The 26,505-nt window shown below is 34.6% G+C and overlaps 1 pseudogene; it reads left to right on the plus strand.

Annotated features, from left to right (window-relative positions):
- The first annotated feature begins 6,798 nt into the window (after positions 1-6,798).
- The window catches only part of LOC467441 (tubulin beta chain-like), an 86,613-nt pseudogene continuing 66,906 nt past the window's right edge, over positions 6,799-26,505 (plus strand).

Consider the following 26,505-nt stretch of genomic DNA (forward strand, 5'->3'; position numbering starts at 1 on the left):
AGTTTTGCTCTGTTGTCACTCTGGAGTTCAGTGGCACAATCTCGGCTCACTGCAATCTGCTTCTGGGTTCAAGCAATTCCCTTGCCTCAGCCTCCCGAGTAGCTGGGACTAAAGGCGCCCGCCACCATGCCCAGCTAATTTTTTGTATTTTAGTAGCGACGGGGTTTCACCATGTTGGCCAAGATGGTCTCAATCTCTGACCTCGTGACCTGCCTGCTTCAGCCTCCCAAAGTGCTGGGATTACAGGCGTGAGCCACCGTGCCCAGCTCAAATGATTATTTTTATTGCTAATTTTATTAATACAATATAACATATTAAGAAAATTGACTGCTTTTAAGCCATTCTCTTGATCTAGGAATTATTGTACTATTTTTTCTGTTTAGTATTGCTGTCTAACAGACTTTCAGAAAAGTTACGGACTTGAAATTGCAGTTATTCAAAACTAGAGTTTTGATTAACTTTTTTGATATTGATGTAACTCTTTCCCCAGGGGTCTACAGTGAAATGCTGGCACTAAAATTGCATTTCTCCTAATTCTGGTAATTCCTCTATTGTTACCTAAAAAATTAGCTAGAATTAACTTCTTACCAAAGAAGCAAATGTGGAAGCTTATTGGTTTCAAATTATTTTCTAAGGGATGCAAGACTATTTCATTTCCTAGTGTAGATACTGAGAAATAAGATTTTGGGGAATTTTTCAGTTAATATAATAGTAATTAGAAAGTTGAGCTGTATTTTTTTTAAGCTAAGATGTTTTCGACTATACATATCAAGCTGAATAAAATTAAAAGCACCTCAGGGTTATTCTTCTATAGTTTTTATTTTATTAGATGACTTTAGCTTTTAGCATACATGTTTTTAACGTTATAATTTAGGTGTGAGAAATAAAACTCAGCAAATGTTTAAATAAAATTATTCAGAAATGAAGTTTTTGTATGTTGAAACATTTTTAGCTATATTTTCAAATTGTCATCTTTGCAGCATTAGTATACCAAATGGAAAGGCATTTATCATTACAAGAGCAAAAAAGAATACTATGAGTAACTATTTCAAAAACATTATTTCAAGAGCATATACCACCCCATTTTTTAATTCTGCTATTGTCAAAATAAAATTGTACATATTATATTTTGGTGTTTTTCAGTTATAATTCTAAGAAACCATTTTGTTAAAAAAGCGGTATTGTCTATTTAAAATTTTCAATATGTGGGATTTGTTTGTGTCTTTTGTTTCACTAAGAAAAAAAAAAAACTTTCCAAATCTGAGGAAGAAAAGGGGTATACAAATTCAGAAAGCTAAAAACGCTACAAATGAATGGAACCCAGAGAGGAAAAAACAGACCCATTACAACCAAATTGCCAAAATCAAAGACAAAGAAAAAAAGTTGAAGCAACAGGACATAAGAAAATCCCATGGTATTATTACAAGAGTTTTCCTGAGATTTATCAGTGGGTTGCTAAGAAAAAACATCATAGGTCAAAAGGGTATGAGATGATAAAATTAAAGTGCTAAAAGAGAAAAACACCACAAAACAAGAATATTATAACCAGCCAAAATGAAGAAGTAATAATAACAATATTAAAACTTCCCAGATAAACAAAAGCTGGGAAGACCACCCTAGACAACATATGAAGACCCATCCCTACAAAATTAAAAAACAGATATTCTAAAAAATAAAGGGCAAGTAACGCTTTCAAGCTTATTTTAAGGACAGCATTATTCTGATAAAGATATACAAAGACACCACAGGAAAAGAAAACTGTAAACATTGATGCAAAAAAACCTCAACAAAATATTGGCAAATCAAATTCAACAGCACATTAAAAAGTATTATACCACCATGACTAATTGAGATTTAATTCTGGAAACCAAGGTTGTTTCAACATGTAAAAATAATTCAATGTAATATAGTGCAATAACAGAATAAAGAAAAAAAATGATCATTTCAATTCATGCAGAAAAAGCATTTGAGAAACTTTGACATCATTTTGTGTCAAAAACTTTCAACAAACTGGGAATAAGGGGAGTATAATTAAGGTCATATATGAAAAGCAGGAAACTAGCATTATACTCAATTATAGCAAACTAAAATTTTTTTCCTGTAAGATTGGGAACAAGGAAATGTTATAGGAGTTATTAAGAAATTATTTTAGGCAGATAGAGAGGAAAAAGCGTCCTTGGGAAGTTTTTGTTTCTTTTAAAGCAGCTCCAGAAATGTTTCTTATCTACCAGGAAAGCCCTGGCTCTTAGAGCCAGGCTGGCAAACTTTAATATGCAAATGCCAGCCCTTAGAAACTGGGTCCACCTAAAGATGGTGATTTCCACCACCTTCTTCTTGCCCTTGCCCCAACATGGGCCTGGCCGCATGGCCACCCACCCATATATCCCCATGTGTCTAGAACATCATGGTCAACTGCATTTGCATATTAAAAGGCTAGGATGTGACAGCCAGTTTTTTCACCGGCCATGTGAATGAGATACCTGGTCAAACCAATCCCCTGAGCCCTATGCAAATCAGACACCACCTCCTCCAGCCTCCTCACAGAAGCAGCCACTTTTCTGCCCCACACGGGGTTTTCTCTTTGTTAAAATCCCTCCTTTCTCTGTCTCTGTATGGAGGAGCTGTTTATTTCTTCCTTCTTTCTTGCCTATTAAACTTTTCGCTCCTTGAAACCACTCCATGTGTGTCTGTGTCATTAATCCTATGGGCATGAGACCAAGGACCCTGGTATTCCTCCAGTCATCAGAGCCATATCAGCAAGGATACCCTCTCTTGCCACTTCTATTCAAAACAGTACTGGAAGTTATTACCAGAGTGATGAGGAAAACAAGTCAAATCGAAACAAAACAAATAGCAGGCATTCAAGCTGTAAAGAAAGAAGTAAAATTACCTCTGTTCACAGATGACATGATTTCATATGCAGAAAATTCTCAGGAATCCACAATAATCCCTGTTAAGAATAATAAACAGATTCAGTAGAAATGCACAATACAAAATAAATAGGCAAAATCTTTTGTTTATACACACCGACATTGAACAATACAAAAAAGTATTAAAGAAACATTCTTATTTACAATAGCATGAAAAAAATAAAATATTTTGTAATAAATTTACTCTGGGAACAAAATGACTTGTACTCTGAAAACTGAAAAACATTGCTTAAAGAAATTAAAGAAGACACAAATTATGCTCATAATTAAAATACTTAATATTTTTGAAATATCTATAGTACCCAAAACAATCTCCAGATTCGCTGCAGTCCCAATCGAAATCCCATTGGCATGTTTTGCAGAAATAGAAAAAAAATCATACAGAAATTTATATGCATTATTAAAAGATCCAGAGTAGCCAGAACAATCTTGAGAAAGAAAATAAACGTGGAGATATGATGCTTTCAGATTTCAAAAGGTATTACAAAGCTATAATCATCAAAGCCGTATTTTACTGGTATATAGAAAAATATACAGACCAATGGATCTAAATAAAAAGCACAGAAATAAACTGTCACATATAAAATCAAATGATTTTGACATGAGTTTGAAAGCCAAAAAATGAGAAAACGACCGTTTAAAAAAAAAAAAGATGTTGAAAAAACTGAAGGTCTATGTACACACACATAAAAAAAAAAGAAATTGGGCCTGTACTTTGCACAACATACAAAAATTAACTCAAAATGGATTAAATACATAAACTTAAGGCCTTAAACTGTAAAACTCCTAGGAATAAACACAGAGGTAAAGCCTTATGATATTGAGTTTAGCAGTGATTTCTAGGATATTACACCAAAACAAACACACAAACACACAAACAAACAAAACAGGCAACAAAAGCAAAAATAGACAAATGTGACTACATCAAACTTAAAAGCTTCTGTATAGCAAAGGAAACAATCTAGAGTGAAAAGATAACCAAAAGATTAGGGGAACATATTTGAAAACCATATATCTAGTAAGGAGTTAATACTCATGAAAATAAAAAACTTGTATGACTCAACAAAATATTTGATTAATAAATGAGCAGAGGACTTGATTAGACATTTTTCAAAAGAAGATACATAAATGGCCAAAAGCTTATAAAAAGATACTCAACATCACTAATTATCAGGGGAATGCAAATAAAAAACCTCAATGAGCCATAATCTCACACCTGTTAGGATGGCTGTTACCAAAATAAAATAAAATAACATACATGAATTATAAGTATTGGCACAGATGTATAGAAGTAGAACTCTTGTGCACTGCCTTGGAGAATGTAAAATTATGCAATCATTATGGAGGCAAAATAGAAACTTCTCAAGAAATTAAAAATAGAATTGTCATATGATCTAGTAATTCTACTTCTGACTATATATTAAAAATTGAAAAAATGGGTCTCAAGGAGATAGTTGCACACCCAGCTTTATTGCAGCATTATTCAGAATAGCTAAGTGGTGGAAACAAACTAAGTGGCCATCAATGGATGAATAGATTAACAAAAATTTGGTATATACATACAATGGAGTATTATTTATCCTTACAAAAAGGAAATCCTTTCGTATGTTACAACATTAATTTGACCTAAGGCAGAGAGGTTGTATCATCAATAAATTCTGTCAGAGTAAGTGATAAGTTTCTTATAATTGTTCCTATTTGTATGATTCTCACATTGAGAAGAATGTTCTGTAATTATTCACATAAAAACTTGAATTAATAATTCCCCAAGCAGAGTAGCCATAATACCCAAACATTCAAAAGTAACCCCATTTTGAGTCTCAAACAGAGATTGAATTTCTAGCCTTGATGATTTATAGAAGTAGGGTCTCTGTGTATAGGAAGGTTTCAGAGTAATATTTATAAAGTCCATAAGGTATTTATCTTACATAAGCAGAACTAGGTCTCCTGGCTACAAAAAAAGTAGAGTTTAGTTGAAGCACACAGAAAACTAAAAAAAAAAAAAAAAAAGGTTTATTTATGACAAAAGGTCTGAACCAAGGCCTTGTATTAGCTAGGTTACATATCTATACCTTTCTTTGTCTCTTTTAATGAGTAAATATTTGATCCATCACCCTACACAGTTTATTGAATATAAATTTACTGTTACCTAGGGTATGATCAATCAAATGTAGTATATCTTTTTTCCTGTGGGAGAGAGGGCCACTGACTATATCACAGGTCATTCTGTATAAGGTTATTTGGCCATGTAAGTGCAGGTAAAAATATCATTGGCTGAAATTCTCTTATGTCTCATTTGATGACACTAGGATTTCCCAGATTGCTTATTCATAAAGATGTGGTATGGGATGGCATATCTAGCAGTCAGTAAGCTTGAAGACATTGACTACCATTTAGGATATTCTAAAAATGCCATTAGAAAGACTGTTTTGTACCCCCACAATTATAAAAAGAGGAGGGGGGGGGGAAAAGAAAAGGTATGTTATTGGGTGGACAACAATTTGCCATCTACAGAAAGTCAGAAGAGTGATTATAAGCTAATAGAAAAAAAAATTAGATAAGGATTTTGGTTTGGAATCTTGGGTGGAAACCATACACTACTGAAGTCATTAGCTTGTTCTGAAGGTTCTAGGTTAAATATCTGCTTCCAGAGATTAGCTGCTACTGGAGAATCTCTGAGAATCTTGAGTTTATGGTACTCTGTTAGAGTACAATATAGTTTAGATGTTTGTCCCCAGTGGTGGAGGTGGGGCCTAGTAGGGAGGCATTGGGTCATAAGGACAGATCCCTCATGAATCCCTTGGTGCTGTTCTTGTGATAGTTAGAGAGTTCTCAAGAGATCTGCTTGTTTAAAAGTGTGTGCAGAGACCCAGGAATTTTACATACTCTAGCCTCAGGATCCCCCACAAGGCAGGAGGTCCATCCATACAGCCCCTAAGAAGGAAATCCAAAGAGCCAAGCAGGGTTATTCTGCAGGCCCCACTTCTGCAGCGCCTCACACGTTAAGACCCACTTGCTTAGAATTCCAGCCAGCCAACAGCAACAGGCTGGAGTCTGCCTGAGTCAGAACCAAGTTCTGGGAAGGCAGGGTGGCCACCAACTTTGCAGTTTGGTAGACTTAGTTGGTCCAGCCTGCACCTTTGGGAATACTAATGGTCCAGAAAAGGAAAGACCCTCCACGACAAAGCACAGCTGCCTTGCCAGATTGTAGCTAGACTGCATCTTTAAATGGGACCGTGATTCATTCATCATCACTTGGCAGGACCTCCCTGAAGTTGTTTCAGCCACCTGCAAAAATCCTATGGACAGAGCTTTGATCTCTCCCTGGGATGGAGCTCCTGGTGGGAGGGGTGGCTGCCACCTCTGTGGTTCAGTCAATTCAACCATTCCAGCCTGCCAGCTTTGAAAGTCCAAAAGATCTGGACGAGAAAGGGTCCTCCCCAGTAGAGCATACCTGCTGTACCAAAAAGCAGCCAGACTGCTTCTTTAAGTGGGTCCATGATCCCATTCCTCCTGACTCAGTGAGACTTCCCAAAAGGGGCTCCAACCACCTCTTACAGATGTGTTCAGGCTGGCAACACATCAGTACTCCCTGGGACAGAGCCTCCAGAGGAAGAAGCCTCCATAGGAAGGAATTCTTTGCAGTTTCACAGACTTGACTGCATATATCTCCAGGCACAGAAAAAACCAAGGTGACTAGGGTCTGAAGCAGACCCCCAGCAAGGTGTGGCAGCCCTACAGAAGAGTGGCCTGGTTGTTAAAAGAAAAACAAAATAACAGAAAACAACAACATCAATAGAAAGACCCCCAAAAAACCCCATTTAAAGTTTGGCAACCTCAAAGGTTGAAAGTAGATAAGCCCACAAAGATGACAAAGAATCAATGCAAAAATGCTGAAAACTCAAAAAGCCAGAGTGCTTCTTCTCCAAATGACTGCAATGCCTCTTCAGCAAGGACACAGACCTGGACTGAGACTGAGATGGCTGAACTGATAGAAGAAGGCTTCAGAAGGTGGGTTAATAACAAACTTGGCTGAGCTAAAGGAGCACGTTGTAACCCAATGTAAAGAGGATAAGAATCATGATAAGACAATACAGGAGCTGACATCCAGAATAGCCAGTTTAGAGAGGAACAGAGCCAACCTAATAGAGCTGAAAAGCACTATGAGAACTTCACAATGCAATTACAAGTATTGATAGCAGAATAGACCAAGGGGAGGAAAGAATCTCAGAGTATGAAGACTATCTTTCTGAAATAAGAGGGGCATTTAAGAATAGAAAAAAAAAAAGAATGAAAAGAAATGAACAAAACCTCTGAGAAATATGGGATTATATAAACAGATCAAACCTACAACTGATTGGGGTACCTGAAAGAGACAGGAAGAATGCAACAAAGTTGCAAAACATACTTCAGGCAATCATACTGGAAAACTTTCCCAACCTAGCAAGAGAGACCAGCATTCAAATTCAGGAAATTCAGAGAACCCCAGTAAGATACTCCACAAGATCAACTGCAAGACACATAATCATCAGATTCTACAAGGTTGAAATGAAAGAAAAAATGTTAAGGGCAGCCAAAGAGAAAGGCGAGGTCACCTACAAAGGGAAACCCATCAGAATAACAGTGGACATCTCAGTAGAAACCCTACAAGCTAGAAGAGATTGGGGACCAATGCTCAACATTCTTAAAAAAACATAATTTCCAACTCAGAATTTCATATGCAGCCAAACTAAGCTTCATAAGTGAAAGAAGAATAAAATATTTTTCAGATAAGCAAATGTTGAGTGAATTCACCATCACCAGGCCTGCCTTTCAAGAGCTCCTGAAGGGAGCATCAAATATGGAAAGTAAAAACCGTATCATCTACTACAAAAACACACTAAAGTACACAGACTAGTGACACTATGAAGCAGCCACATAAACAAGTTTGCAAAATAAACAACTGGCAACATGATGACAGAATCAAATCTACACATAACAATACTAACCTTAAATGTAAATGGGCTAAGTTCCTCAACTAAAAGACTGTAGGCAAGCTGGATAAAGAGCCAAGACTCTTTGGTATACTCTCTTCAAGAGACCCATTTCACATTCAAAGACACACATAGGCTGAATAGAAAGAAATGGAAGAAAATTTACCAAGCAAATGGAAAACAGAAAAAAAAAAAACAGTTTTCATGCCTAGTCTCTGATAAAGCAGACTTTAAACCAACAAAGATAAAAAAATACAAAGAAGGGTATTACATAATAATAAAGGGTTCCATTTGACAAGAAGAGCTAACTATGTTAAATATATACACACCTAATCCAAGGGGACCTAGATTCATAAAGCAAGTTCTTAGAGACCTAGAAAGAGACTTAGACTCCCACACAATAATAATGGGAGACTTTAACACCCCATTGACAATATTAAACAGATCATCAAGGCAGAACATTAACAAAGATATTCAGGACCTGAACTCAGCTCTGGATCAAGTGGACCTGATAGGTATATACTGAACTCTCCACCCCAACACAACAAAATATACATACTTCTCATTGCCACACATCACTTACTCTAAAATTTGCGACATAATTAGAAGTAAATCACTCCTCAGCAAATACAAAAGAACTGATATCATAACAAATAGTCTTGCAGACCACAGGACAAGCCAATTAGAACTCAAGATTAAGAAATTCACTCAAAATTACACAACTACATGGAAACTGAACAACTTCCTTTTGAACGACTCTTTGGTAAATAATGAAATTAAGGCAGAAATCTCATTTTTGAAACTAATGAGAACAAAGAGACAATATACTAGAATCTCTGGGATGCAGCTAAAGCAGTGTTAGGAGGGAAATTTATAGCACTAAATGCACACACCAAAAAGCTAGAAAGATCTCAAATTAGCAATCTACTTAGAGAACCAAGAGCAAACAAACCCCAAAGCTAGCAGAAGACAAGAAGGAACCAATATCAGAGCTAAACTGAAAGAGACAGAGACACGAAAAACCCTTCAAAGGATCAACAAATCCAGAAGCTGGTGTTTTGAAAAAATAATAAAACAGATAGACTGCTAGCTAGATTAATAAAGGAAAAAAGAGAGAAGAATAAAATAAACACAATAAGAAATAATAAGGGGGGAAATCATCGCGGACCACACAGATATACAAATAACCATCACAGAATACTATAAATCCTCTATGCATATAAACTAGAAAATCTAGAAGAAATACATAAACTTCTTGACACATATACCCTCCCAAGACTGAACTGTGAAGAAATTGAATCCCTGAATAGACCAAGAACGAGTTCTGAAATTGAGATGGTAATAAATAGCATACCCTATTAACCAATGAAAGCCCATAACCAGAGGGATTAACAGCTGAATTCTACCAGAGAATTCAGATAAGAGATGGCACCATTTCTACCGAAACTATCCCAAGAACTTGAAAAAGAGGGACTAACTGATTCTATAATGCCTGCATCATCCTGATAATAAAACCTGGCAGAGATACAATAACAACAAAACTTCAGGCCAATATCTTTGATGAACATCGATGCAAAAACTCTCAACAAAATAGTAACAAACTGAATCCAGCTTTTCAAAGATAAGCTTTTTGAAATGCTTTTTCACCACAATCAAGTAGGCTTCATCCCCAGGATGTAAGCTTGGTTCAACATATGCAAATCAATAAATGTGATTCATCACATGAACAGAACTAAAGATAAAAACCACATGATTAGCTCAAGAAATAAAGAAAAGGGCTTCAATATAATTCAACATCTATCAGGGGAAATTCAGCCAGATATCGGGCGAAATTCACGCGTGATATTTCACATAGGTTCTTTTCTACTTTTCCTAGTGTTGGCTGGTCTGAGAAACAAAGGGACAGAGTACAAAAGAGAGAAATTTTAAAGCTGGGTGTCCAGGGGAGACATCACATGTCGGCAGGTTCCGTGATGCCCCCTGAGCTGTAAAACCAGCAAGTTTTTATTAGTGATTTTCAAAAGGGGAGGGAGTGTACGAATAGGGTGTGTATGAATAGGGTGTGTGTCACAGAGATCATGTGCTTCACAAGGTAATAGAATATTACAAGGCAAATGAAGGCCGGGCAAGATCACAGGACCACAGGACCGCAGTGAAATTAAAATTGCTAATGAAGTTGCAGGCACACATTGTCATTGATAACATCTTATCAGGAAACAGGGTTTGAGAGCAGATAACTGGTCTGACCAAAGTTTATTAGGTGGTAATCTCCTCATCCTAATAAGCCTGGGAGCACTATGGGAGACTGGGGCTTATTTCATCCCTACAGCTGTGACCGTAAAAGACAGCCACCCCTGAAGCGGCCATGTCAGAGGCCTACCCTCAGGGACGCATTCTCTTTCTCAGGGATATTCCTTGCTGAGAAAAAGAATTCAGCTATATTTCTCCCATTTGCTTTTGAAAGAAGAGAAATATGGTTCTGTTCTGCTCAGCTCACCGGCAGTCAGAGTTTAAGGTTATCTCTCTTGTTGCCTGAACATTGCTGTTATCCTGTTCTTTTTTCAAGGTGCCCAGATTTCATATTGTTCAAACACACATGCTCTACAAATGATTTGTGCAGTTAACGCAATCATCACAGGGTCCTGAGGCGACATACATCCTCCTCAGCTTACGAAGATGATGGGATTAAGAGACTAAAGTAAAGACAGGCATAGGAAATCATAAGGGTATTGATTGGGGAAGTGATAAGTGTCCATGAAATCTTCACAATTTATGTTCAGAGATTGCAGTAAAGACAGGCATAAGAAATTATAAAAGTATTAATTTGGGGAACTAATAAATGTCCATGAAATCTTCACAATCCACATTTTTCTGCCATGGCTTCAGCCGGTCCCTCCGTTCAGGGTCTCTGACTTCCCGCAACAAACATCCTTTCACGTCAAAAACTTTCAATAAACTAGGTATTGAAGGAACATACCTAAAAATAGAGCCATATTTGACAAACCCACAGCTAATCTCATACTGAATGGGAAAAAGCTGGAAGCATTCCTTTTGAAAACTGGCACAAGACAAGAAAGCCCTCTCTCACCACTTCTATTCATCATAGTATTGAAAGTTCTGGCCACAGCAATCAGGCAAGAGAAAGAAATAAAGGGTATTCAAGTAGGAATAGAGGAAGTCAATTTTTTTTTCTTTTTGCAGGTGACATAATCCTATATCTAGAAAACCCCATTGTCTCAGTCCAAAAACTTCTGAAGCTGATAAACAACTTCAGCAAATTCTCAGTATACAAACTCAATGTGCAAAAACTGTTAGCATTCCTATACACCAACAACAGGCAAGCAAAGAGCCAAATAATGAATGAATTCCCATTCATAATTGCTACAAAAAGAATAAAATACCTAGGAATACAGCTAACAAGGGAAGTGAAGGACATCTTCAAGGAGTACTACAAACCACTGCTCAAAGAAATTAGAAAGGGCATAAACAAATGGAAAAATATTCCATGCATATGAATACAAAGAATCAATGTCTAGAAATGGCCAGACTGCCCAAATTAATGTATAGATACAATGCTATATCCATTAAACTACCATTGACATTCTTCACAGAACTAGAAAAATTTATTTTAAAATTCATATGAAACCATAAAAGAGCCCAAATAACTAAGACAATCCTAAGCAAAAAGAACAGAGCTGGAGGCATCAGGCTACCTGACTTCAAACTGTACTACAATGCTGCAGTAACCAAAACAGCAAGGTGCTGGTACAAGAGCAGTCACACACCAATGAAATAGAATAGTAAACTCAGAAATAAGACCACACACATACATCTGACCTTCCACAAACCTGACCAAAATAAGCAAGGGGGAAAGGATATTTTATGTAATAAATTGTGCTGGGAGAACTGGCTAGCCACATGCAGAAAACTGAAGCTAGACCTCTACCTTATACCATATAAAAAAATCAACTCAAGATGAATTAAGGACTTGAATTTAAAATCCAAAACTAAAAAAAATCTGGAAGAAAATCTAGACAATACCATTCAGGGCATAAGCAAGGATTTCATGATGAAAACACCAAAAGCAATGGCAACAAAAGCAAAAATTGGCAAGTGGGATCTAATTAAACTAAAGAGCAGGACAGCAAAAGAAACTCATTGGAGTGAACAGACAACCTACAAAATGGAAGAAATTTTTTGCAACATATCTATCTGACAAAGGTCTAATATCCAGAATCTACAAAGAACCTAAACAAATTTATAAGAAAAAAAAACAAATAGGTCCATTTAAAAGTGGGCAAAGGATATGATCAGACACTTCTCAAAAGAAGACCTATATGTGGCCAACAAACATATGAAAAAAAGCTCAACATCACTGATCATTAGAGAAATGCAAATCAAAACGACAGTGAGATACCATCTCACATCAGTTAGAATGGCTATTATTAAAAAGTTAAAAAACAGCAGATTCCAGTGAGGTTGTGGGGACAAAGGAAGAGTTTTACACTCTTGGTGGGAGTGTAAATTAGTTCAACCATTTTGGAAGACAGGGTGGTGATTCCTTAGAGACCTATAGGCTGAAATACCATTTGACCCAGCAATCTCATTACTGGGTATATACCACAAAGAACACAAATCATTCCATTATAAAGATGCATGTACATGTATGTTCATTGTGGCGCTTTTCGCAGTAACCAAGACATGGAATCAACCTAAATGCCCATCAGTGATAGACTGGATAAAGAAAATAGGGTACATATATACCATTAAATATTATGAAGCCATGAAAAGGAATCAGATCATGTCATTTGCAGGGACATGGATGGAGTTGGAAGACATCTCCCTCAGCAAAATAATGCAGAAATAAAAATCCAAACACCATATGTTCTCACTTATGAATGGGAGCTGAATGATGAGAACACATGGACACAGAGGGGAGACCAAAACACAGTGGAGCCTGTCAGGGTAGAGGTGAGGGGAGGGAGAGCATCAGAAAGAATAGCCAATGAATGCTGTGCTTAATGCCTAGGTGATGGGATGATCTGTGCAGCAAACCATTATGGCACACATTTACCTATGTAACAAACCTGCACATCCTGCAAATGTAACCCTGAAGTTAAAATAAAAGTTGAAAAAAGAAAAAAAAATGTGTGTGGCAACTCCCCCCTTTGTCTTGCTCACACTCTCATCACGTGAGGTGACTACCCCTGCTTCACCTTCTGCCATAATTGTTCCTGAGGCTGTCACCAGAAGCAGATACTGGAGCCATGTCGGTGCAGCCTGAAATACTGTGAGCCAATTAAACCTCCTTTCTTTATAATAACCCAGCCTCAGGTATTTTTTAATAGAAATGCAAAAGGAGCCCCCAAACCAGAGTTGCTTTTTTAATTGTGTGTAATTCTTAGGGTGGCCTAGAAAAAAATCACTGTTCATTCATCATTTTACAGAGGCCGTGTCACAGAAGGAACTGTACTCACTGTATCCACCTAGTTTACCCTTTGGCTGGAAATATTAGAAAATATAAAACAAGATATTTCATCACAGTACAATTTCTTCACAAATTTTTCAAATGAAAAGAAAATGCAGCTGTAACCAAAGTTGTTTTCTCTGTGACACATTTGTTATTGAGCTCTGCACAGCAAAATAATCTATCAACAGAGTACACAGACAAGCTACAGGATGGGAGAACATTTTTGCAAACTATACATCAGACAAAGGTTTGATTTCTAGCATCTATAAGGAACTTATACAATTTTATATGAAAAAATGAATAACCCCATAAAATAGTGAGCAAAGGACATGAACAGACACTTTTCAAAAGAAGACATATATGTGGCCAGCAAATGTATGAAAAAAAGCACACATGAAAGAAAGACCATTAGAGAAATGCAAATCAAAACCACAATGTAATACCATCTCATACCAATCAGAATGGCTATTACATAAAAAGTCAAAAAACAACAGATATTGTCGAGGTTGTGGAGAAAAAGAAATGCTTATACACTGTTGGGGGTGTAAATTAGTTCAACCGTTGTGAAAGACAGAGGGTGATTCCTCAGAGACCTAAAGACAGAAGTAATATTTGACCCAGCAATCCCATTACTGGGTATACACCCAAAGGAATAGAGATTATTATGTTATAAAGACACAGGCACGTGTATGTTCACTGAAACACTATTCACAATAGAAGACAGGGAAAAAAACCCTAAATGCCCATCAATGATAGACTGGATAAAGAAAATGTGGTACATATATACCATAGAATACTAGGCACCCATAAAAAAGGAACAGATAATGTCCTTTGCAGGGACATGGATAGAGCTGGAGGCGATTTTCCTTAGAAAAACTAATACAGGAACAGAAAATCAAATACTCCATGTTCTCACTTGTAAGTGGGAGGTAAATGTTGAGAACATATGGACACACAATGGAAAACCACAGACACTGGGGCCTATCTGAGCATGAAAAGTGGGAGAAGGGAGAGGATCAGGAAAAATAACTAATGGATACTAGGCTTAATACATGAGTGGTGAAATAATCTGTATAACAAAGCCCCATGACACAACTTTACCTATGTAACAAACCCGCATATATGCCCCTGAACTTAAAATAAAACTTAAAAACAATTTAAACCACTTATCAATAGTGAGTTAATTAAATCATATTTAACTGGAGCAACTGAAGAAATGTTTCCAGAGAAAACAAACTTTTTAAGAGTGGTTAGGCTTTTGGTGAGAACACCTGTTTGAATAGTTGTGGAAATTCTAAGCAACATAAATAATAAAGAAGAACAGCTCAAAGTAAAAAGCAAGACATGTAAAATAAACAAAATTTCAAGTAGTTTTCCTTGTGTCAAATGTTACAGATACTACTTAGTTACCGTTTTTTATTTGAAGCCTTAATGTCAAGTTAGAAGTGACTATAGAACTAGCTTCTATCTGGAGTCTATGTGGAACAAGTGTAGGGGAGTCTATTTTCAAGAAGGCTGAGAAAACAGTAATGAGATACAACCTGAAATGGAATTTGCTAAGATGTGTTAAAACTGGTATGTGTTGGGCCCAAAATGCTTAATTAGATAAATTTACAAAGGTGGTAAAAATGTAAGCCATTTAAATTTGATGTTTATTCACTGCATCTTTTATCAGCAGGTACTTTGGGGAAAACATTTGAATATTTTATTAAGCCAGTAGTAACAATAGTAAACTCAAGTCACTCTCAGGGAATTAACCATCATAACTTCTCTAATTTTTAGTGAGAAATACAAGCTGAATGTTCCTACTTGCTTAACCACACAGTAGTTCAATTGCTTAGTGAAAGTAAAGTTTTATTGTGACTTTTAGAAATCACTTGTTATTTAAAGGTTTATGAATGAGTGGAAACACCCTCAACCACTGTTATCAATTACCAAATGGCTTTGGAAATTAATTTTGCTGCAGACTTGATAATATGTCTTAATTAATTCAATCTAAAATTCCAAGCAAAACACTGATTAAATATAAAGTATTTGATAACAACCAACATATTTTAATTACAAGTTATGTCAGCTGCTTTACACAATTCTGTGATGTTAAAAAAATTAAAAGCAGAAATGGAATTTCAATTCCTAGACAAATTTGCAGCAAATGCTTTTCAAGCTCAAATTTTATTTCTAGCCATGTTTTTCTGCCCATGAGGCTGATGAAGAGGCTATTTCAATATTTCAAACTTCATTTACCTCTGCAATTGAGGAGCTTCTACTTAGCTTTCAACTGGATGCAATTTATCTGAAACATAGTGACATACTAAAAGTAAATATTTTTTTAAAAAAGAATTCTATATGGTTTCCAGGCTATAGATATACTAATTTAAAATCACATTTTCAGAGACTGACACCAAAATTTGCAGTTCCTAAGTGTGAGAAAAGAAATTTTAAGATGTAATACAAATAAATCTAATTACAGATCAATATTAATAGTTAAAAATTTGCAACAGATTTTGACTACAGCAAACATTAACTCTGAACCCCAATAAGCAAAATGTTTTGCTCTGTAAAAGTATAAAATCAAGTTATTCTTATGAGTAGACCAGCGTCACAAAAAAGTGGTAAATTTTCATTGTTTTATAAATCTTGTCAATAAAAATTACATACATTTATTTTCTCTTCCATTATATAACTATCTATTTATCATTGATGTCGCATCTTGGCCAGCAAACCTTAAACTACTTATTAGTTTTGTAGAAAATATTTACTGAGTACTGAGTTAGAAATAATATTATTTCTTTTCAAATGTATCAAGCTATTTCTTTTCCTTGGCAATTTAAAAATATATAACAATTTAAAATAAATATACATTAAGTTACTGTTTTATCCTTCCTGAACAATTGCTATCATAAGGAACCTCCCCATTAAGTTAAAGCCTAATGAACTGACCATCAACTTTTACTGGCTTACTTTTCTGATTAGAATTAGTACATAAACATAACTTTGTTACTCTTTTTAAAATGCTTAGAAAAATTACAATATCATAGTTCACATAAGTCCGTTTAAAAATTTCATGTCACAAGTTTTTGACATAAGGGTAAATAATGATGGCATTCTTAAAAAGACTCTTGGTAGATACACTACTAAGCAGCTTACATACACAGCACCAACAACTACAATTTTTAGTACCAGAACTATTGCCAACTTGCATGAAGTTCATCTGTCACATTTGAAAATGCTTTGAATTTGAACATACACACCACGGCACAGAATTTTAAATTTAATGATTAAATCAGGTATGTAGTAATAGTTAAAAATTATATCCTGAAAATAGGGAAACCTGGAATGAGGCTTAATACAAGCTGTGACTAACAAAGAGTATTTTAAAACACAAATACCAGACTTTTATTTTATTAATCAGATTCAGTTTTTCCTTTGGTAGATGTGATGGTTAATATTGAGTGTCAACTTGATTGGCTTGAAGGATGCAATGTATTGTTCCTTGGTGTGTCTGTGAGGGTGTTGCCAGAGGAGATTAACATTTGAGTCGGTGTACTGGGAGAGGCAGACTCATCCTCAATCTTGGTGAGCACAATCTAATCAGCTGCTTGTTCAGCTAGGATAAAAACAGGCAGAAGAATGTTGAAGGAATAGACTAGCTTAGTCTTCCAGCCTAAACCTTTCTCCTGTGCTGGATGCTTCCTGCCTTTAAACATCAGGTAAACTCCCAAGAGTTTCAGCTTTGGGACTCTTGCGCCTTTAACCACAGACTGAAGGCTGCACTGTTGGTTTCCCCACTTTCGAGGTTTTGGGACTTGGACTGGCTTCTTTGCTCTTCAATTTGTAGATGGCCTATTGTGGGACTTCACCTTGTGATTGTATGAATCAATACTCCTTAATGAACTCCTCTTTGTATATACGTGTATCCTATTGCTTCTGTCCCTCCTGAGAACCCTGAGTAATACACTACACATTTAAACCACTAATGCTGCTATTCAAATTTGTATTTTGAAATTTCTGAGTTACTCTTAAAAAGCAATCTTATATTGTATGTTTCACTTTGCCCTTTAAATGGGTAAAACTATCCTCTTTTTACTTCTGTTACTCAGAATAAGTTTTCCTCCCCAAATCAACTGCACTTTTGCTCCTGTTAAATACAAACAGAGAGAAAAATGCATTTAAGAGAATATGAGAAAAAATGTGAAAATTTTACAGGTAGGGATGGAATGTAATGTTTAATGTTGATGTCATGGAGTTACAAAGTGGCTTTGCTGGCATTCAAATCTCCTCACTTAGCTATTTCTGAGACTTTTAAGAGTTATAATGTATAACTACGGAATTAATTTTTTCTTATACACTAAATGAGTTTGATATATTCAAAATAGTCAAGTTAAGCCTTCACATTCATTCCAGTGAGATATAGTTTTCATGCAAAATATTTTTAGAATTTCAGTTTTCAAATCACCTTAGAAAGTATATTCTTAGATATAAAGCTTCTAGAAAAGAAAACTTCAGGTGCAATAGTTTCATTGGTGAATTCTAACAGATATATTAGCAGAAAATAATATCAATTATATACAATTTGTTTTCCAGAAAATATAGGACAGAAAGGACTGCAACCTTGTATCATAAGGTTAATATTGCCATCAAACAAAATAAAGGAGTAAAAAATAGAACTAGAAAAAAAAAAGACCAATATTTTTCATAAAGATAAACACAAAAATTCTAAACAAAACAGAAATAAGCTGAATCTGGTAGCATATACAATATTTAATATGCTATGCCCAAGCAGAACTTCTCAGGAATGCAAGCTCAGTCCAAACCTTAAAATTAATTAATTCAATCAACATATTAACACACAAAATAAATAAACCACATGATCCTACCAATTGATACCCAGAATGTATTTAATAAAATACAACTTACATTCATGATAAAAACAAACAAACAAAAAACAAAACCAACTTTTTCAGCAAACTAGGAACAAAAAAAAAATTTCTATCATGATAAAAGACATTTAAAATTTCATGTCTGATAAAACACTTAATGGAAAAAAAAAGAATGATTTCCCCCTAAGATTGTGAACAAGGAAATGACGTCAACTCTGGCTACTCCTATTCAACATCATATCAGAAGTAGTAGCCAGTGCAGTAAGAGAAGTAAAAGATTTATGGTTTATACAGAATAGAAAAGAAGGAGTAAAAGTCTCTATTCAAAGATAGCATGATTATATACATAGAAAATTCCAGAGATGCCACAATAAATCTTCCACAACTAATTAGTGATTTAACAAAACCAGAGGATAAAAAGGCACCATAAAGAAAGCAATCATAATTATATTTACCAGCAATAATTAGAAAATGAAACGTATTAAGTAAACATTTAAATTAGCTTCAACAATTCAACAGTCATGTGTAAATACAACTAAACATGTGGAGGATTTGTAGGCTAAAAGTTACTAAATGCTGGAGAAAAAATTCAAGCTGACCTAAATAATAGCAGAGACCTGCTATGCTTATCAAAGTCTCAAAACAATTAAGATATTAATTCTTTTCAAATTTATCCATAGATGTATTCCATTTTAAATCAAAATCACAGCAGGATATATTTTTATCATAGATAAGTTGATTTTTAAAATGTATAAGTCACAGAAACTGAATGAATAAAACAATTTTGAAAGATAAAGTAACAAAACTTACATTATGTTGAGACTTTCTATAAAGCAAAAATAAGACAATGTTGTATTGGTGAAAGTATAGACACATAGATCAATGGAACAAAATTGACAGCCCAGAAATAGAACTTCATGTGTCTGGCAAATTGAATGTTGACAAAGGTGCAGATCTTAATAATACAGTTGGAACACCTAGTATTTCTCAGAAGTAACTGAGTTATAAAATGATTCTAAAGATCAATGTCCTTAAATATCTAGTGCTGCATATAATAATTTCTGATATTTGGGTACTAATTTTCCCCATATAATATTCAATGACTAAAATAATTAAAAATTATTTAGTGTGTAAGTCTTCCTGCTTGCTGATTCTGATTCTGTAATTAATCTTGTGTACTATATTCTCAACTAGCCTAAATTTGATCTTCTTTTTTAGGGTTTTTATGTACGTTCACCTATATAAGACATAGTTTATGTCATAAACTATTTCTAAACTAAATTAAACACATGAAGAACTCTAGCAATTTTTTATGACACTATGCCATTTAGAAAATCAATAATTTCTCCCTGTATTTCAATGATTCAGGACCCTCAGTCTGCCTTAAACATTTTTGTACAATGTTCAGATCTTAGCCATTATGACTTCTACCAACTTAGAGATATTCAAATTAAAAACTCTCTGTTTTTCATTCAAATCCCCTGGGAGACTAAACTATATAGAGGATCAGGCTTCTGTCACTCTCACACAAAATATCCAAAACTTAAATTTCATTTTCTTTTTGGTAATTAGTATGTACCATGCACTTTTCTAGGTCCTGGAATACAACAATGAATAAATACATAAGCAAGTTTGTTCTCGGGGCTTTTGCAATTGAATAGGAGAAACAATGTGCATTAAACAATTTCAAATTATGGTACATCCTGTGAAGGTCCTTGTTAACTATTGAAATATCTGCTCCAGAGATTAGTGAGTCTGTCAGTGAGGCAGTCAGAAGAGTTCAAGAAGGACATGAGCCCCTTTACTCTGGTTAGTAATGCACTATCTCATCAAACTTTCATGCAGAAATAAGCCCTTTTTGAGAAAAGCAGAAAAGTTATCCTTTTGCTTTTGTCAGCACCTTACATAGCCCCATGCCAGTTCCCTGAAATTCATGGAGTTGCAGGACCTCTGGATACAACTGTTCTCAATCATCAAATGGGATACCAAATGGAAAATACTACAGCCCTGAGTGTTATCTCAGCTATATAGCTACATCTTTATTGATGTGCCAAAGTCAACAACCTTTGGAATAATTCAGCTTAAAGGTGAATTATCCAGGGTTACATTCACCTTTCAACAGAAGTATGGATTGCTCATTCCAAATGACTCCTTTGGGATGACCAAGGGCTAGTGTTTTTGACTATATAAATTATTCAGCTGAAAATAATTGCCAGACTCTCAGTTGTCACTCAGAAATCATTGGCCAATTCCCCAGCCTAAAGTTTTGGGGCACTTAGTTATTTCAAAATCTAGAAAGCAGTTCCTTAAATTTCCTGGCCTTGGCTCACAGACCTTTGGAAAGATGTATTTAATGTTATGTAATTATATCCTTTAGCAAAATGCTGAATAGAGAGAAAATAATAAAATACAAAATAATAATAATATTTGGAGAAGTGATTTCCAAATAACAAATTTGTTATTTATTGAGATAATCTCTTTTAAATGGTGGTGCTTTGTGAGGTCTAGGCAGGTTAGAAGCTCTGGTGCTGTTTAAAAGCCTAGAGTGACTGAAGGCATATGTTTTGCACCACAAGGCTAAAGTTGGGATAAAGTAAACAGCAAGCACATTCTGAACTCTATTATCCTTCAACATGTAAGTTAATGATTTTTCATAATAATCATAATAAAGCATTGTTTTAATCCTAATGTAGAAATCCACTATCTAATTATTGGCAACCACAGGTTAAGGAGGAAGGGACAAAATTACATGTAGTTTCTCATGAAGGGTACATGGCAGTTTTCATTTCTGAAGCATTATTTTTTAATACCATGCCAGTGTTTTAGAAAAGTCACTATTAGTTAACAGGATAATTTATAATGCCCTAAAGCAGATTTCAATGCCTATTGTCCAGTTTGAAACGTTCTAGGGGTATTTTTATGTGAAATCTTGATGTTCAGGAGGTGTACCCCAAATCTCTTTGTATAGAACCTATCTGATTATAATACAGGGTGAAACTGAGGAACCAAAACTTTAATATATACTCATCCTTTGTTTTACTTCTGCATAGCTATTCTTAATTCTATACACTCATTTCTTTTGGCTAATTAAATAACTACCCATAGGCCTTTATTTAAATGGCCATTACAAACATAATCATGTATAAACTGGTAGTAATATAACAAACATAACTGACATAAATATATCACTTTAAATACATAGGTTTGTAATCTGTATTTCTTATATTACAGAAAAAAAGCTAATGAAAACTTTAAAGAGAAGTGGCTCAGTAAAGTTGAGTTAATGTTTCTAAAACACATGGTAGATATTTTTCTTGCTATATATATATGTATATATGTAGATGTAGATGTAGATATACATATGTATACATACATGTATAAACATATATACATTTATCGTGTGTATATATGTATATATACAGATGTATACATATATATACACACAAACACACACAAAATAAATGTTTGACCTGGAAAAGGGTAGCCCTCCAATATTGTGACCTTACCTGCTACTCCTTCTTCAAGATAGAAACTTGTGTTTTCTATGCTGGCATGTATAATAAGGTAGAAAATATTGATCAGAAATAAAAATATCCTGAGATCTCCAAACGAACACTTCATTTCTTTTGCCAAAGAATGACACAAATGAACTTGCTTCTTATGTTTATTGAAATGGAAAGGGTGCATTCCACTTCCTGAGTATTTCAAAATAAGTAAGTAATATTTATTAAATACTTACAGACACATAATGGTATTTGTATTTGTCCATCCTTATGCTTCCATAAGGACATACCCAAGACTGGGTAATTTATGAAGGAAAGAGGATTAACGGACTCACAGTTCCACATGACTGGGGAGGACTCACAATAATGGCAGAAGGCAAAATAGGAGCAAAGGTATGCCTTACATGTCTGCAGGCAAGAAAGTGTGTGTAGGGGAACTGCCCTTTATGAAACCATCAGATCTCATGAGACTTACTCACTATCATGAGAACAGGATGGTAAAAACCTGCCCCCAGGATTCAGTTATGTCCCACCCGGTCCCTCCCATAACATGCGGGGATTATGGGAGCTATAATTCAATGTGAGATTTGGGTGAGGACACACAGCCAAACTGTATCAGGATTAAATTATTTAAATTGAGGTTCAATATGTTATTTAATATTTTATCAAATTAAAGTATCAAAAATATGATTTACATAACAGTCAAATAAAATCCACGTTAGGATATTATGAATATATTTATACATTTTGTAATTAAAATATTTTTGCATGAAAAATATAATTATTGCATTTGTGAGAGTACAGACACCTTTAGTTTCAGTTACGACATGTAAAGAGCTTTGAAGTCATCACAAGATGAAAGCAGAAAGAGATGCAAAAGTTAGCCTCTCTGAGGCAGACTACTTAGGGAAATTCCAAGTCAATAGGGCAGAAGAAACCTAAACAGTGTAGGAATTTGAGCCAGTGACAACTACAGCTACAAAAAGCACTAAGCAGAGTCAGATTCCTAGACAGATTAAGATAAAGCTACACGGTAAAGACTTTGGTTCCTGTTACTCATTACAATATGTTTGGATTTCAACACAAAGTTACAGGAATGTCAAAAGGCAAGAAAAAACACAATCTGAAGAGACAAAGTAGGCATCAGAACCAGACTCAGATATGATTCTAATGTTAGATTATCAAATAAGAAAGTAAAAATAATTATGATTAATATTTTAAAGATTCTAGTGTAACTGTGGACAATATCAAGAATAGATGACTAGTGTAAACACAGATATAAAAATACACAAAAGAATCACAATGAAATGCTAGGAATAAGAAATGCTACAACAAAAATAAATGCCTTTAATAGAAATATTAACATACTATAGACATGTGAGGAAACAAAGTGACCTTGAAAATAGGTCAATAGAAACAATATCTATATGCAAAGATAAAAATGAATGAAAATAAGCAAATAGAATACTCAACAATGAAAAGCAATTCTGTAAAATATATATTGTACATACTATTGGGACAGAAACAAAAATAATGGTGCAAAAAAATTTGAAGTAATAATGTCTAAATAATTTCCCCGAGTTAATAATGGAAACAAGACAGTAGAGAAACCCACAAGCAGGATAAACACCAAATAAATAAACAAATAAGTAAAACACTTAGGCATATCATAATTGAACTGCAAGAAAACAAATGCAGAGAAAAAATATTTTAAAAAGCCAAGGGAAAACAAAATTTTACATATGGAAAAAAGGTAATAATTCCAGAGTCTTATCATTGGAAACTACAGAAGGAAGAGAGTGGAGTACATTTTAAAAATATATTATTTTGTTTTAGATTCATGGGTACATGTACAGGTTTTTTACATTAATATACAATGTAATGGTGAGATTTGGGGTGCCAGTGAACCCAACACTCAAATAGTGAACATTGTACAAATAAGTAATTTTTATAGACTGCTGTCCAGAAGAGTTCATCCTAGGTTTTGTAATAAGATTTTTTACATTTTCAGGTCACACATTTAATTCTTTAATTTATCTTTGGCTGATTGTTGTATCTGGTAAAAGACAGGGGTCCAGTTAGAATCTTCTGCATATGGTGAGACAATTTTCCCAACACCATTTATTGAATAAAGTATCCTTTCCTCATGGTTTAGTTTTGTGAACTTTGTTGAGGATCACTTGGTGGCAGATAAGTGGCTTTATTTCTTGGTTCTCTACTTTTTATCATTGATTTATAAGTCTATTTTTGTACCAGTACCATGCTGTCTGGGTTACTATAGACTTATAAAATAGTTCAAAGTCAGGTCATATGGTGCCTGTGGCTTTGTTCTTTTTGCTTAGGATTGCTTTCACTCTTTTTTGGTTTCATATATATATATATATATTTAGAGATTGTGTTTTCTAATTCTGTGAGAAATGATGTTGGTAATTTGTTCAAAATTACACCAAATCCATAGATTGATTTGGTCAGTAAAGTCATTTTAACATTATTAATTCTTCCATGAGCATGAGATGGTTTTCCATTAGTTTGTGTCATGTACAATTTCTTTCATCGGTGTTTTCTAGTTTCCCTTCTAGAGGTATTTTACCTCTTTTGTTAAGTGTATTTCTAGTTTTTTTGTGGCTATAGCAAATGGGCCTGAGTTCTTGATTTTGTTCTCAGCTTGAGCATTTTTATTGAACAAAAATACAACTGATTAATTTTACATTGATTTTGTATCCTGAAACTTTAATGATGTTTTTTATTAAGTCTCAGAGTCTTTTGACGGAGTCTTAGTTTTCTGCCTATAAGACTGTGTGATCAGGAAACAAAACATTTGCCTTTCTATTTTTTAATTTGCATGCCTTTTATTTCTTTCTCTTGCCCAGTTGCTCTGGCTAGGACTTCCAGTACTATGTTGGATACAAGAGTGGTGAGAGTGTACATCCTTGTCTTGAGTTGTTCTTAGGGGAATGTTTTAAACTTGTCTTCACTCAGTATGATGTTGGTGGTAGTTTTGTCACATATGTCTCTTATTATTTTGAGGTATGTTTCGTTGATGCCTAATTTGTTGGGTTTTTTTTCATAAGAGATGTTGAATGTTATTGAAAGGTTTTCTACATCTTTAAAATTATTATTATTTTTTTTTGTTTTTCATCCTGCTTATGTGGTGAATCACATTTCGTTATCAGGATGATCGTGGTTTCTTAGAATGAGTTAGGGAACAATCCTTCTTCCTCCATTTTTTAATAATACTTTCCGTAATATTGTTACTAGCTCTTCTTTGTGTATCTCGTAAAATTTGGATGTAGGTCTTTCTGGTCATGTGCTTTTTTGTTGTTGGTGGTAGACTTTTTTATTATTGATTCAGTTTCATCACTTCTTATTTGTCTGTTCAGCATTTCTATTTTTTTTCTGGTTTGAACTTGGGAGGTGTAATGTTTTCAGCAATTTATCATTTTTTTCCCAGGTTTTCTAGATTGTGCACAAAGAGAGCTTAGGTCATTAATTTGAGAACTTTTTATCTTTTGATGTAGGAATTTTGTGTTATAAACTTTCCTTTTAGTACTGATTTTGCTATATCTCAGAGGTTTGGGTATATTGTGCCTCTACTTTCATTCCATTCTAAATATTTTTAAATTTCTGCCTTAATTTCATTGTTTACCAAAAAGTCATTCATGAGCAACTTGTTTAGTTTTCACATACTACTATAGTTTTAGGAGTTCCTCTTGGTGTTTACTTACAATTTTATTCTGCTGTGGTCCAAGGAGATACTTAATCTGATTTAGATTTCTATGAACATATTGAGACTTGCTTTGTGGCCAAGCATACGATAAATTTTGGAGGATGTTCCAAGCACAGGTGAGAAAAAATGTATATTTGGCAGCTGTGGGGTGTAATGCTCTGTGATATCCATTAGGTTTGTTTGGTCAAGAATGCTGTTCATGTCCTGAGTTTCTTTTCTAGTTTTCTGCCTTAATAATCTTACTAATGCTGCAGTAGCCAGTGGGGTGTTGAAGTCTCACACTATTATGATATTGCTATCTAGCACTTTTCTTAATTCTAGTCGTATTTGCTTTATAAATCTAGTTGCTCCAGTGTTGGGTACATATATATTTAGTATTGTTAAACCTTCTTATGGAGTTGATCATTTTATCATTACATAATGCCCTTATTTGCCTTTTCATTGCTGCTCATTTAAAGTTGTTTTATCATATTTCTCATTTTTTAACATTACTTATAATTATATACTTATACTTCTTTACATTTTCAGCTTTTATTTTAGATTCAAGGGGTACACATGCATATCTGTTACATGGGTATATTGTGCCACACTAAGGATTGTAGCGTAAGTGATTCTGACACCAAGGTAGTGAGCCTAGAACCCAATAGGTAGCTTTTCAGCCTTTGTCCCCTTCCCTCTCTCCCCACTCTATTAGTCTCCAGTGTCTATTTTTCCCATCTTTAGGTCCATAGGTACCTGATATTTAGTTCCCACTTATAAGGGAGAATATGCAGTATTTGATTTTCTGTTCCTGCATTTTAATTCACTTAGGTTTATGGCCTCCAATTCCATGTATGTTGTTGCAAATGACATGATTTTATTCTATTATATGCCTGTGTCATAATCCATGGTGTCCTGTTCCATATTTACTTTATTAAATCCACTATTGATAGGAATCTATGTCTAATCTATAGTCTTTGTTATTGTGAATAGTGCTGGAATGAACATATGAGTGCATGTGCCTTTTTTGTAGAATAGTTTAT

Source organism: Pan troglodytes, chromosome 15, assembly GCF_028858775.2.
Source record: "Pan troglodytes isolate AG18354 chromosome 15, NHGRI_mPanTro3-v2.0_pri, whole genome shotgun sequence".
Classification (NCBI taxonomy): Eukaryota; Metazoa; Chordata; class Mammalia; order Primates; family Hominidae; genus Pan; species Pan troglodytes.